At 42.6% G+C, this 14,902-nt stretch overlaps 1 protein-coding gene and 1 non-coding gene across 6 annotated transcripts in view; one reads left to right on the forward strand and one right to left on the reverse strand.

Annotated features, from left to right (window-relative positions):
* Positions 1–14,902, reverse strand: part of ATP8B1 (ATPase phospholipid transporting 8B1) — a 149,103-nt gene that overhangs the window by 86,203 nt on the left and 47,998 nt on the right. The gene's annotated exons all lie outside the window — the stretch shown is intronic.
* LOC117062617 lies at positions 14,310–14,416 on the forward strand. The gene has a single exon (XR_004428458.1). It is a non-coding gene; the product is annotated as a U6 spliceosomal RNA (small nuclear RNA).

The raw sequence follows: 14,902 nt of genomic DNA on the forward strand, positions 1-14,902 counted from the left end.
AACAGCAAAAGCTAAGTTCAGAAGTCATACAAGATGGAACTTTTTAGGAGTCTGAGTCATTTGAGGCCATCCAAAAACCATTGCCCAAGATTTTACCATGCACAGAAAACTAAACCAGCCCTCTGGTAGGGTACTAAAGATATCAAAGGTGAGGACCGATCTTTCTTGTTCATCACTAGCACCTACCAGAGTCTGTCATATAGGAGGTTCGTTTGCTTCTGTCCTTAGGAGGCTTGACTAGACCAGACTATAGTCTAGATAAGAATTGGCAAATTATAGCCCATGGGCCAAATTCGGCCCACTACCTATTTTTTTAAATAAAGTTTTATTAGAATACACCCTTACTCGTTACTGACATACTACTGGCTATGGAAGGCTTTTTTTTTTTTTTTTTTGAGATGGAGTTTTGCTCTTGTTGCCCAGGCTGGAGTTCAATGGTGCGATCTCAGCTTCACCTCCTGTGTTCGAGCAATTATCCTGTCTCAGCCTCCTAAAGTGCTGGGATTACAGGTGTTAGCCACCATGCCTGGTCCTTCATCATTTTTTTTTTTAATGGCTTTTAAAGTTCACAAGAAGAAAGACTATTTCTGAAATGTGTTTTTCCTCATTTTGTTTATTATCATTATTAAAGACAATGCTGTAAAATATTTAACATATCATAATTTGTAAGTATGAATTATATTCCTATATGTTCTATGCTATATGTGTTTCTTACTATATGTTCCATACTAAATATAAATTACTACTCTAAAATGGCCCTGGTGATCCACCTCCTGGTGTTCACATCTTTAATTCCCTGTGAGTGTGGCATACACATGAGGTGCTTTGCTTCTTTTTTCTACCTTTTTTTTTTTTTTTTTGGTGTTGGTGTTGTCGTTAATACAAGTTCTTGCTCTGTCACCCAGGCTGGAGTACACTGGTGTGATCAAGCTCACTGCAGCCTCAATCTCCTGGGCTCAAGTGATCCTCCCGCCTCAGCCTCCTAAGTAGCTGAGACTATAGGTGTGCACCATCACACCCAGCTAATTTTTTTGGTTTGTAGTAGAGATGAGGTCTTGCTAGTTTGCTCAGGATGGTCTTGAACTCCTGAGGTCAAGCAATCCTCCCTCCTTGGCCTCACGAAGTACTGTTATTACAGGTATGAGCTACCGTATCCAGCGCCTTTTCCTTTCTTCTTCTTCTTCCTCTTCTTCTTCCTCTTCCTCTTCTTCTTCTTCTTCTTCCTGTTATTACAGGTATGAGCTACCGTATCCAGCGCCTTTTCCTTTCTTCTTCTTCTTCTTCCTCCTCCTCCTCTTCTTCTTCTTCTTCTTCTTTTTTTTTTTTTACATAAGCCTGAGTTCCTGAACCTTGCTTCTTTTTTGTTTTTGAGATGGAGTCTCAGTCTGTTGCCCAGGCTGGAGTGCAGTGGCGTGATCTCGGTTCACTGTAACCTCCGTCTCCCGGGTTCAAGTAATTCTCCTGCCTCAGCCTCCCAAGTAGCTGGGATTACAGAAGTGTACCACCATGCTGGGCTAATTTTTTGTATTTTTAGTAGAGACAGGGTTTCACCACGTGGGTCAGGCTGGTCTTGAACTCCTGACCTTGTGATCCACCCACCTTGGCCTCCCAAAGTGCTGGGATTACAGGCATGATCCACTGCCCCCAGCCTTGAACCTTGCTTCTAACCAATAGAATATGGTGCAGGTAATAGGATGTCACTTCCATGATTATGTTATAAAAAACCATGACTCCCTTCTTGCCAGTCAACTCTTTCCCCTTCCCGGCTTTGGAGAAGCAGCTGCCCTATGGAGAGGCTCACACGCAAGACATGAAGTGAGCATTGACCAACAGCCGGCAGGGACTGGAGTCCTCAGTCCCTTAAGGAATGCAGTGAATTTTGCAATCACTACATGAACTTGGAAGCAGATCCTTCCTCAATCCTGCCTTCAGATGAGACATCAGGGCGGGCTGACACCTTAATTGTAGGCTTGTGAGAAATCCTGATACGGAGAACCCAGTTAAGCTGTGCTCAGACACTTGATTCATGGAAACCATGAGATAGTAAATGCATGTTGGTTTAAGTTGCTAAGTTTTGGAGTAGCTTGTTACACAGCAATCGATAACCAATACACATACCATTAGTCACAAGTAATAATTCTAGGGTCAGGCACTCAATGTGGCCACTATTATTTCCAAGTTATTCCATAGAGCCCCCATCTAAAAGGCAGCAGAAATCTTCTCTATTATCCTAGTTAGTCCAGACCCTGTTTGGAATCTGCCCAGTGTTCTTTTATTTACTTCTTTGAGACAAAGTCTCACACTGTGGCCCAGGCTGGAGTCCAGTGTTGTGATCTCAGCTCACTGCAACCTCTGCCTCCCAGGTTCAAATGATTCTCTTGCTTCAGCCTTTCCAGTAGCTGGGACTACAAGTGCATGCCACCACACCTGGCTGATTTTTGTATTTTTAGTAGAAATGGGTTTTACCTTGTTGGCCAGGCTGGTCTTGAACTCCTGACCTCAAGTGATCTACCCACCTCGGCCTCCCAAAGTGCTGGGATTACAGGCATGAGCCACCACACCCGGCCAATGCTCAGTATTCTTGAAAGTAAAATGACAAACTTGATGAAGTTGTAATTAGATAAAGAATCTCATGAAGCAATAGTAATAAAATGTGTCCAAGATCTACATTAAATTTAAACTTTATACTGTTATAGAAACAGCATAATTACAGTTCCCAGCAGGAACAGGATTACATTTTTTTTTCCTCCCAAGGTAGGACCGAAAAAAATCTAGAAGCCTGGGATAAATAACATAAAACTAAGGGATCAACAGTGTCAATGTAGTGGGGACAATTCAGCCAGGATCTTTACACATGATAGAAAAGGCTTCTCTGGGTCCACAGCTTCACCCCCTGTTCCTCAGAAAGTCCACTCCAGAGCCCTTTCTCACAAAGGAAGATTGGCTGCCTGGGTGCGGTGGCTCACACCTGCAATCCCAGCACTTTGGGAAGCTGAGGCAGGAGGATAATTTGAGGTCAGGAGTTCAAGACGAGTCTGGGCAATATGGCAAGATCCCATCTCTACAAATAATAATTTAAAGAACTAGCTGGGCACCTCTAGTCCCAGCTACTTGGGAGGCTGAGGCAGAAGGATCGCTTGAGCCCAGGATCTCAAGGCTGCAGTGAGTTAGGATCATGCCACCGAACTTCAGGCTAGGTGACAGAACAAGACCCCGTCTCTATTTAAAAAAAAAAAAAAAGGCCAGGCGCGGTGGCTCAAGCCTGTAATCCCAGCACTTTGGGAGGCCGAGACGGGCGGATCACGAGGTCAGGAGATTGAGACCATCCTGGCTAACACGGTGAAACCCCGTCTCTACTAAAAATACAAAAAACTAGCCGGGCGAGGTGGCGGGCGCCTGTAGTCCCAGCTACTCGGGAGGCTGAGGCAGGAGAATGGCGGGAACCCGGGAGGCGGAGCTTGCAGTGAGCTGAGATCTGGCCACTGCACTCCAGTCCGGCGACAGAGCGAGACTCCGCCTCAAAAAAAAAAAAAAAAAAAAAGCCTGGCTCTTGTTTCATTCTGCACAATTTCAATGGTGGTCATTAGAAAAGATACAGGGGAAATTTCAACACTTTGGCCTTTCAGAGATGAGCAGATTGTTCATTCCCCTGGCTAAGGTTCAAAGGATTTCTTAGTCCAACATTGCCATGGGCTCCCAGCATTTCCTAGTAATATTGTATTTCTTCTAATCCATATAAGGCAGCTCCTTCCAGGACAAAGGATTTTTCATACACATTGTCTCATGCAATTGTCATAGAATTATGCTGAGGTGAGTCGCCAGGCAATGTCATTACCTTCTTACTAATGAAAAAACTGGGGTGGTTTCAAAGCTTGCCCAAGGTGATTTAGCTCCTAGCTATTCAGGCCCTCTCCACACACATCCCAGCTCTGTGCTCTCTGTTGTACAGTGAACACATCGTGGATTCAGACTGGAATTCAGGCTCTGCCCAGGAAGCATCAGAGCCTGCTCCCACTCCCAACATCACCTGCTTCCCTCCCTTCCCCACGCCTGCTAACAACATCATTAATCACAAGAAAACCCTAAGCAAAGAAAGAATTTGACAAGCAAAATCAATCAAACTTTGAGGTCCACAGGCAGATCTATCCCACACTAATGAATTCTAAAATGTAAAATGCTTCCCAATGTATGCCACTGAAGAGTGAAGTGAGATCAATCATTATTTCCTAGGCGGTTTTTGAGCTGGGCAACCTGGGAGTCACAGAGGTGAGCAAGAACTTGGGGTGGGTGGGAGAGAGATATTAAGGAACCAAAAGAAAAAACTCAGAGGCAGGAAAATGCAATGGAAAGGCCCAGCACCAGTACAGCTGGGAGATGTGGAGGAAAGAGCAGACCTGGGGAAAGGTAGTTTTGGAGTCACCTTCAAAAGTAAGGTGGCCCATGCAGCCTTGACAAGGCTTTATTCCAGGGAGTGAGAGGGCCCATGGAAGGTGTCTGCAAAAGAAAGAAATCTGATCTGCACAGCGCTCATCTGACAGGGGGAAGAGTGAGTAGCGGGGAAGGTGAGATCCTGGGAGGCAGACTGTTCAAAAGTCACCCTGGAAACAGCATCTCCTTGTCACAGTTTCTTCACCTGGAACACCAAGTGCTTCCACCTTATTACCTCCACCATCACACTCAGCAACAACACTCAGTGCGTGAATCTAACCACAGCAAGAAGAAACAAGGGTCTGGGCCAAACGCGGTGGCTCACACCTGCAATCCTAACACTTTGAGAGGCCAAGGCGGGCTGATTGCCTGAGGTCAGGAGTTTGAGACCAGCCTGGCCAACATGGTGAAACCCCATCTGTACTTAAAATACAAAAATTAGCTGGGCATGGTGGTGTGCGCCTGTAGTCCCAGCTACTTGGGAGGCTGAGGCAGGAGAATCACTTGAACCCGGGAGGCGGAGGTTGCAGTGAGCCAAGATCATGCCACTGCACTCTAGCCTGGGTGACAGAGTGAGACTCTGTACCAAAAAAAGTATGTATATATATATATATATACACACAAAAAATAGAAAAAAGAAATACAGGCCTGAATTAGGGTGGTGGCAGCTAGAAAAATGTGCTTAAAATGAAGGCAGGGTGGGGCTGCCATTCTTTTGTCTAGAAAATGAAGGGAAAAAAAAGTAAATAAAAGACTGGGGCTGGTTCCCATAGGATAAGAATGCTGTAATTCCCCAGATATTTATTTTGGAGACTCGGCCTCAATCCACAATGTACTTTTTATAGTAAATAATGAAAGTTACCAGGATAAAAGCCTTGTTATTTTTATATTCAAGCGTCATCCTTACTTGTTAGGGACAATGGTCTCATTTTTACTCCATTACTATTGACTCTATAATTAGGCTTTAAAGTTATATTCACGTTTAAATAAAACAAAGTCATAGGAGCTTTATAATTGACAGCTACCTGGAAGCAAACCCTCCAGGGTAAAATAAGTCTGTCAAGCTGAATTCATTTTAATGTTAGAAGAGTCACCAAGCTATTAATACAAAGATTGCACTCCCAAAAGACATACGAATCATCATAGCTTTCTGGAACAAAATATAAACTTTGAAACTTTTGATCTACAGAGAGACAACTTATATTCCCTATCCAGACTCACTAGGAATGGCTTGTTTGAATGAAAAGGCAGTAGAAGAAGCAGATAAGTAAATAGAAATAATAAACACATAAAATGATACAATAAAAGATTACTCTTACTAGTAATCAAAGAATGGCAAGTTGATGAAAACATAGACACCATTTTATGCCTCTTCAGTTGATGCTATTCAATATTTTCTTTTCCTTTTCTTTTCTTTTTTTTTTTTTTTGAGAAAGAGTCTTGCTCTGCTGCCCAGGCTGGAGTGCAGTGGCGCGATCTCGGCTTACTGCAAGCTCTGCCTCCCAGGTTCATGCCATTCTCCTGCCTCAGCCTCCCAAGTAGCTGGGACTACAGGCGTCAGCCACCACACCCGGCTAATTTTTTGTATTTTTAGTAGAGACAGGGTTTCACCATGTTAGCCAGGATGGTCTCCATCTCCTGACCTTGTGATCCACCCGCCTCAGCCTCCCAAAGTGCTGGGATTACAGGTGTGAGCCACCATGCCCAGCCACTATTCAATATTTTCAATGTCAGCAGTGGAGATGAATGAATCCTCACCCACCTTGCTGCTGACCTTGAAATTAATATATGCATTACTGATGGCAACGCTTTATGTACCCAAAACATTAAAGATAAATTTGAAGCAATCACCTCATTTACAGAGCCTTTTCCAACAGGAATACTTCAATAAAAGGACTCTTATTCAACCTTTTTTTTTTTTTTTTTTGAGACAGAGTCTTGCTCTGTCACCCAGGCTGTAGTGCAGTGGGGAGATCTCAGCTCACTGCAACCTCCGCCTCCCGGGCTCAAGCAATTCTCCTGCCTCAGCCTCCCAAGTAGCTGGGATTATAGGCATGCACCACCATGCTTGACTAGTTTTTGTATTTATAGTAGAGACAGTGTTTCTCCATGTTGACAAAGCTGGTCTTAAACTCCTGACCTCAGGTAATCTGCCCATCTCAGCCTCCCAAAATGCTGGGATTACAGGGCTGAGCCACCGCACCTGGCCACAAATTTTTTGATTGGCATCATTGGTTATAAAAAGCAGAAATGGAAACCACATGAGTGTCCAACAAGATCTCACGGTTTTACAATTTTTTTTTTTTCTGACGTAGGGCCTTGCACTGTCACTCAGGCTGGAGTTCAGTGGTGTGATCATGGCTCACTGCAGCCTCAACCTCCTGGGCTTCAGCGATCCTCCCACCTCAGTCTCCCCAAGTAGCTGGGACCACAGGCACATGACACCACAACTGGCTAATATTTTGGGAAAATTTTTGTAAAGACGAGGTTTCACTACATTGCCCAGGCTGATCCCAAATTCCTGGCCTCAAGCCATCCTCCCACCTCAGCCTCCTAAGGTGTTGGGATTATATGCATGAGCCATGACACCTGACCTACAAATTTTTATGTTTTAGTGTAGCTATTAAAAATAACAGCTATTTGTAATAACACTATGAGATCAAACATAGGAAATGTTTTACAGTATTAACAGTGGGAGTGAGGCAGAAATCAGAATTGTGTTCTATAACTGCAGCTTTGTAAATAATACGTTTGTTTTTAGAGCTAACATTTGCACTGAAAGATACATAATTCTCTGTGTGTTTTTCCTTCCAAAATAATCAGCAATTAATAATAGCTATCAACCCCTATATCCAAACACTGCTGAGCAATTGCTCATATACTGGGTACATTTTGTGCAATTTTTACAGCACACACAAAAGGAAGGGCTTATCCTAATTTTGTGGGCTTAGAGAGGTTAGGTGACTTACTTCTCCAGGGTCACATATTGAGGTTTCTACCAGGTCTGTTTGTCCCCAAATCTCTTATGATTTGTCCCAGTGTTGTTCAAATGGGGTAAAGAGTTGGATCAGGCGATTAGGATTATGCCCACTGATGCTTACTCTTTTTTTTTTTTTTTGAGACAGAGTCTCACTCTGTCACCCAGGCTAGAGTGCAGTGGTGCGATCTCTGCTCACTATAACCTCCACCTCCCTGGTTCAGGCAATTCTCTCCTGCCTCAGCCTCCTGAGTAGCTGGGATTACAGGTGCACATCACCACGCCCAGTTAATTTTTGTATTTTTAGTAGAGACAGGGTTTAACTGTATTGGCCAGCCTGGTCTCAAACTCCTGACCTCAAGTGTTGCACCTGCCTTGATCTCCCAAAGTGCTGGGATTACAGGTGTGAGGCACTACCATGCCCAGCCACCGATACTTTCTTAATATCATTCTGTCTCTTTGTAAATGATTACTAAAACAAAAATGGTGGTATGGAAGTGGGTTCATGGAACCCACTGTGCATGGTGCATGGAAGTGAGCTCAGAAGGGCTGGTTTGCACGTCAAGGCAGAAGAGATGAAACTTGCCACATTTTGTCCCTTGTAGTATATCTTTCCGGTGTGTTAGCAAACAGAAGATTTCATCTCCCTCTTAAGGATGGTGAGCTGCACGACATGCAGTCTGGGTCCACCTTTTCCTCCAAGAGCCCTTTCTGATCCTCAGCAAAGATCCCCAACCATTGCTTAGCACTAAGGACAATGGACCTTGAGTGCCCTGGAGAGGGGCCAGTGACAAAGACAGCTTGAAAAGTTACCGGCCCAGGCCTGGCACAGTGGCTCACACCTGTAATCCCAGCACTTTGGGAGGCCGAGATGGGTGGATCACCTCAGGTCAGGAGTTCAAGACCAGCCTGGCCAAACATGGTGAAACCCCATCTCTACTAAAAATACAAAAATTAGCCAGGCGTCATGGCAGGCACCTATAATCCTAGCTACCTGGGAGGCTGACGCAGGAGAATCGCTTGAACCCAGAAGGTGGAGGTTGCAGTGAGCTGAGATCACACCACTGCACTCCAGTCTGGGTGACAAGAGCGAAACTCCGTCTCAAAAAAAAAAAAAAAGAAAAGAAAAATCAGTGGCTGTCCCTAGTGATCTGCATCCAAAGCTGTGGCTTAGCTGAAAATGCTAACAGATGCTCTTAAAATTCCCATATGGCACCTTTTCATATGTAAATGTCTCAAACTTCCAAATATTTATATGTAAACACGTTCCAAAGCTTAAACAGACACTAAGGTGATCGGCATATTAAGTATGATTAGGGCACTTGGTATCTTTTCTAGATACCACCATGGTTTCCTGAACATCTAAGACTGGTCTGGTCGACAGAGTCTTACCTCTCATTCCATCTGAAGGTTAACACCTTTACAAATTCTGGGTCTGAGATATTTAATCACTGTCTCTTGTGCTGTATTTCAAGTCAGGTTAGAGTTCTCAACTTAGATTACAAACTCTTCCAAGGCAGCAGAGTTCACATCCTAAGTTTTTGACCAAGATTCTACTGCAAACATATGGTTAATATTTTATAGGTCCCTTGGAAATATTTGCATTTGGCTTGAAATATCTACAGAGCTTCCTACCAACAGTCAGCAATTCTATCTGTTCTGGCTTTCAGAGTTTGAACAGGTCAAATAAAAGGAGTGTGTCCAAGCTTCTCCTACAAATCTGATCAGTTTAAGGTCCCATGGTAAGACTTCTGATGTAAGGCTTCTGAAACTTCCCAGGAAGTTTTACTAGGATGATGGTGGCATGCGTTTACAGAGAGTGAACTATGTGTTCTACGCATCAGGCTCTGCACTATGTATTCTCATTAGCTTAGTTTGTTTGTTGAGGATCGAATTATTATCCCCATTCTACAGATAAAGAAACCTAACTGAGAGGTTAAGTTCTTTGCCCAAGGACATACAAGAGGTAACTGGAATAAAATCCCTTGGAGACATGAACTTCCAGAAACTAGGAGAGAATCCTGAAACAGATCCTTCCCCGGCACCCTCACAGGGAAGATGGCCCTTCAAAACCTTGATCTTGAACTTCTGTCTTCCAGATTGGTGACACAATAAACTTCTGTTCTTTAAGCTGCTTGTTACAGCAGCCCCAGCTAACTAATATATGGCTTTAATGTGTAGCTTTAACATTGCAGAGGGCTTTTCAAATTCGTTAATTCCAACAAACAGAGGACTTCACTGTCACGTACTGCAAATTTGTTACTTGATGTCTTTAAATTCTGAATCCACCTTTGCCAACCACTATGTGCACAAAAGGAAAAACTGTGGTTACCTTTCATAACAAGTTATATAAATAAGACCTAAATGACCATGTTTTCTTTTCTCTCTTCTAATTACCCAAAGGTAAAGCATGCTGTTTTAAAGTTCAATTTAATTTAATTTTGCAGCTTACCCAGGTTTAAGAGTTATTTGCAAAGAATAACCAGAAGGAACTGCAACTGGTGTTTAATGCAAATAAGGCCAGGCTGCCGAACTAGGGATGACTCATGCAGGCCTTGTGCAAACATCTATTTTGATTTGCATTTAAGAGAAAAGGTACACCTGTAAAAGTATCCAACGTGTATTAAAACATCTTTGAAATGTTTTGGAGTTTCAAAGAAGTGCCCATTAAAGACGCTTTCTGCTCCACCTCTTAAAAAACGCATGACCCCAGGAAAAATGCTAATGTATTCTAGACCGTTTTCTGCTGTGATATTTTCTCCTCTCAACCAATGTTTGCTTCCCCTTTAAAATCTCTGTGTACTTTCATGGGTGCAGTAGCACATGGTGATGAGGGCTTGGGTTTGATTGAGTAATGCTCACTCCATCTCCAGTCCCTGCCCCACAGAGGCAAGTAGTACAGAGAATATATATACATATGATTCTAACATAAAATACAATGTAAAGCCAACCAAAATGTTTGCATATTTTTTGCTTTTCTACATTTCCCCTTCTCCATAGACCTAGACGTCAATCAACCTGCATCTTCTATAAAGAGAAAATGACTTTCTTGAACGCAACTGGACTCCAGTGATAAAGAAAACAATCCTCTCTAACTTTATTGTTATCAAATTACTATTTATAACTTTTATCTTACTCAATTAATGCTATTATAAGCTCTTATATATTCAACATGTTACTAACCTGAAAACTTACCCCCAAATTAACCTGATTTAGGTGAAGACTCCCTATAGAACTCCGAGTTGAGTCAGGAAGATTGATCCATTATTTAGGAAACAGAGCTCACTGTCATTGTCCCCTGTAGGTCTGGGGAGAAAGCAAGCTCTGGCTGAATTGTCTAGAGGATTCTCTCCCTTCCAGCAACTCATCTCCTTCCCACCCCACCTCCCCTCTTGTGAGCAAACCCTCGGCTGTCCATCAATAAATCAATGCCGGTGATAAATTCCCAACACTAGCAAATCTAACTGGTCTGAACTTGATATTTTAACACATTGATCCTCCTAACTTCCCAAGCTCTTTTCAAAAAGAAAGGGAAAAAATGGAATTAGTATAAGAATAGAGAGAAGAACATTAAGGATAAACTAGGGGTTTAGGGCCAGGTGCAGTGGTTCACGCCTGTAATCTCAGCACTTTGGGAGGCCAAGTTGGGAGGATCACTTGAGGTCAGGAGTTTGAGACCAGCCTGGCCAACATAGTGAATCCCCATGTCTACTAAAAATACAAAAATTTGCCGGGCATGGTGGCGTGAGCCTGTAATCCCAGCTACTTGGGAGGCTGAAGTACGAAAATCCCTTGAACCTGGGAGGTGAAGGTTGTGGTAAGCCAAGATCATGCCACTGCACTCCAGCCTGGGCAACACAAATGAGACTCCATCTCAAAAAAAAAAAGAAAGAAAAGAAAGAAAGAAAGACAGAATAAACTAGGGGTTTAAATAGTCCCTAAATCAGCAGTCAGAAATAAATCAGGAGTACCTGCACACTGCACAACTCAAAGAAAATTACTGAAAAGTCTTTAAATGTCACATGGATTTGAACTTTACTATTAGATATCTGGAGCTAATTAAAATATTTTCAAAGATATTTTAAAAGCGCTCTGAATAGACTGTGCTCTGGATTTATATGATGCCATCCTTTCAAATATTTCAGTGTTGTGACATAGGCTCTTTTGCAATACTCATCAATGAAAAACTGAGCTACACTCAAGATCAAAAGCTGGTGTTTGGGCCACAAAACAGGTCACCTCCAAGTGCTCCTCAGCTAGGCCTGCCTCGCATGTCTGTTCCTAGGCTCATTCTGGCTATGGCCCCACCCATCCTCAAAGTCCAACGTACTCTTTTCCTCCTTCATCTTAAGAGACCTGTCTACAGTGAATTTGTGTCTTCGTTTTCCAAAGCTCAAACCTCACGCACAGAAACAATGTTGCACTAACCATGACAGCTAACTTTATGCATGTTTCACATGAGTATTTAAATATTATCAATGTTTGGCTTGGGCACGGTCGCTCACGCCTGTAATCTGAGCACTTTGGGAGGCCAAGGCAGGTGGAACACTTGAAACTAGGATTTCAAGACCAGGCTGGCCAACATGGTGAAACCCTGTCTCTACTCAAAATACAAAAAGTTTAGCCGGACGTGGTGGTGCACACCTGCTGTAATCCCAGTTACTTGGGAGTCCGAGGCACAAGAATCGCTTGAGCCCAGGAGGCAGAGGTTGCAGTGAGGAGAGATTGTGCCACTGCACTTCAGCCTGGGTGTGAGAGCAAGACTATCTCAAAAAATAAAATAGAATAAGAAAATAAATATTATCAACGCATGTTATGGTTTAAACATTAGTAATTTAGGCTATCAATAAGGAATTTTGGGTTATGCCTGTGGCTCACACCTGTAACCCAGCACTTTGGGAGGCCAAAGCAGGAGGATCCCATGAGCTTAGGAGACCAGGCTGGGCAATACGGTGAAACCACAGCTCTACAGAAAAATGTAAAAATTAGCAGGGCTAAACCAGTGTATTAACATTAGGTCACCATTGTGTAAGGCACATGTGTACTAATCACTAACACAGGCTCTGAAGGGAACACATGCTTTGTGCAGCCATTGGCTCCATCTTGAAAACTCAGATATTAAATAATTTTTTCATAGACAGTTAGCAGGAGATTATTTTAAAAAACGAAATATAGGCCGGGCACAGTGGCTCATGCCTGTAATCCCAGTGCTTTGGGAGGCCGAAGCAGGTGGATCACCTAAGGTCAGGAGTTCATGACCAGCTTGGTCAACATGGTGAAACCCTATCTCTACTAAAAATACAAAAATTAGCTGGTTGTGGTGGTGCATTCCTGTAGTCCCAGCTACTCGGGAAGCTGAGGTAGAAGAATTGCTTGAACCTGGGAGGCGGAGGTTTCAGTGAGCCAAGATCACACCACTACACACCACCCTGGGCTATAGACAGAACAAGACTCTGTCTCAAAAAAAAAAAAAAAAAAGAGAGATACACTTGAATATTTAATAAAATGAAAGTGTTATAGAAAACCATGTTTTATGAGTTGGGGCCACTCCATTTGCATTGGACTTGAGGAGGCATATTTGCTCTTTGATTAAACAGGAATATTTAGCATTTACTTGTTTTTTTTGTGCATTACAATTTTTTTCTTTTAAGAATCAGTTTCAGCCTGGCTCAGTGGCTCACGCCTGTAATCCTAGCACTTCAGGAGCCTGAGGCAGGTGGATCACTTGAAGTCAAGAGTTTGAGACCAGCCTGGCCAACATGGTAAAACCCTGTCTCCACTAAAAATGCAAAACTTAGCCAGGCATGGTGGCACATGCCTGTAATCCCAGCTACTCAGGAGGCTGAGGCAGGAGAATTGCTTGAACCCTGGAGGGGGAGGTTGCAGTGAGCCAAGATCGCACCACTGCACTCCAGCCTGGGTGACAGAGTGAGACTCTGTCTCAAAAAAAAAAAAAAAAAAAAAAAAAAAAGATTATGAAGTAATATTGCTGTTCCTCAGTTTATCATCTGTAAAATGAATAAAAACAATAGCAGCTGCCTTTTACAGCTGCTGTGAGGATAAAATGATTCAATATATGGAAAGCTCTGGAATAGAGCTTGACCCAAAGGAAGTCTCAGTAAATATTAGCTGTTGTTATTCTTATGTGAGAGAACTAAATACTAGGAGAAGAAACATATCACCAAATTGACACTTCAGGGACAGTTGAGAAGTTACTACAGCCTACGCCGGGGCTCAAATTTACTTTCGTGTGTTGAATCATTAATAGCAAGGGAAATACCTAACTCGTAACCTACTGTGCTCAGGCCACAGGAAAATGTCACCCTAGTAGTGAGAGAGACATTAAATATTTTACTCTACCAGCTGCTCAGAGCAAAGCAGCCTGGGGTGTATCCATTACTGCCTTTTTCAGATCTCCTGAAACATGTCACAAACCCCAAACTCTAGAATTTCGAATATAATACGAACAAAACATCTTAGAGTTGGTATCTTTGCATAGTGAGTAAATATGGGAATTTTCAGAATGATAAAGTGTTTTTGTTTATGGTGTTTGTTTTTTTGAGAAATAGAAATTGTCTTTATATCTGACACCTCTGCCACAATATCCAGTGTATATCTTGCCAGTAAGAGACACATTACACCGGCCAGCCTAAAATAGTCTCAGGTTGTTTACCAACAATGTATGATTGTGCATTGGAGAACCCAGAGCTGAGCGTATTCATATATTCATGTTACACTCCCATCAGAATTGCCTTATTAAATGGTTTTAATGCTGGCATCCTACATAAATGGTAAAATTCATGCATTATATAACAACATCAACATTTGGGAAGGGAAAGATTATAACAGATGCTGAATCTTTTAATTTTTTCTCTACCAAGATAAAAAAAAAAATCCTTGATATGTGCTTGCTTCAGCAGCACATATACTAACATTGAAATAACGTAGACAAGATTAGCATGGCCTTTGCGCAAGGATGACAAACAAATTCATGAAGCATTCCATTTGTAAAAATAAAAAAAATTAAAACCCTTGATAAAATGTCCTGCGGTTTTGAAAGTTTCACATTGACTGCTTAATTAATTTAATTCTTGATTATTTGTGTGTTGACTGACTGATGTAGTCATTATCGGTGAATCCCAGGCTGGTCTCCCTTTCTGGTCAGCTGCCTGGCCTCACTTAAGTTTACATAGGCAAACTCCCAAAGGGAGCTTTTAACTTTTAACTGTTTAAAAAGCAGTTAGAGGTGATCAATATTCTAATTGTTTCCAGGTCTTGAAAACAGAGAATCCCATATTCTCTCCTGTTCTCTACAGAGTCACAGCAGTGTGATTCCAATTCAATCCAGTCCCCAGCCATAAGATAATTAACAGCGCAGCACTGCCAGGGACAGACAGATGAGGAGGGCTTGTGTGCACCCAGACACCAGACTCCCTGCTGAACCATTTGAGCTTAAGTTACGTGGTTCATTATCCCCCTTACCCCTAAATACTTCAG

Source organism: Trachypithecus francoisi, unplaced genomic scaffold, assembly GCF_009764315.1.
Source record: "Trachypithecus francoisi isolate TF-2019V2 unplaced genomic scaffold, Tfra_2.0 Contig01474, whole genome shotgun sequence".
Taxonomy (NCBI): Eukaryota; Metazoa; Chordata; class Mammalia; order Primates; family Cercopithecidae; genus Trachypithecus; species Trachypithecus francoisi.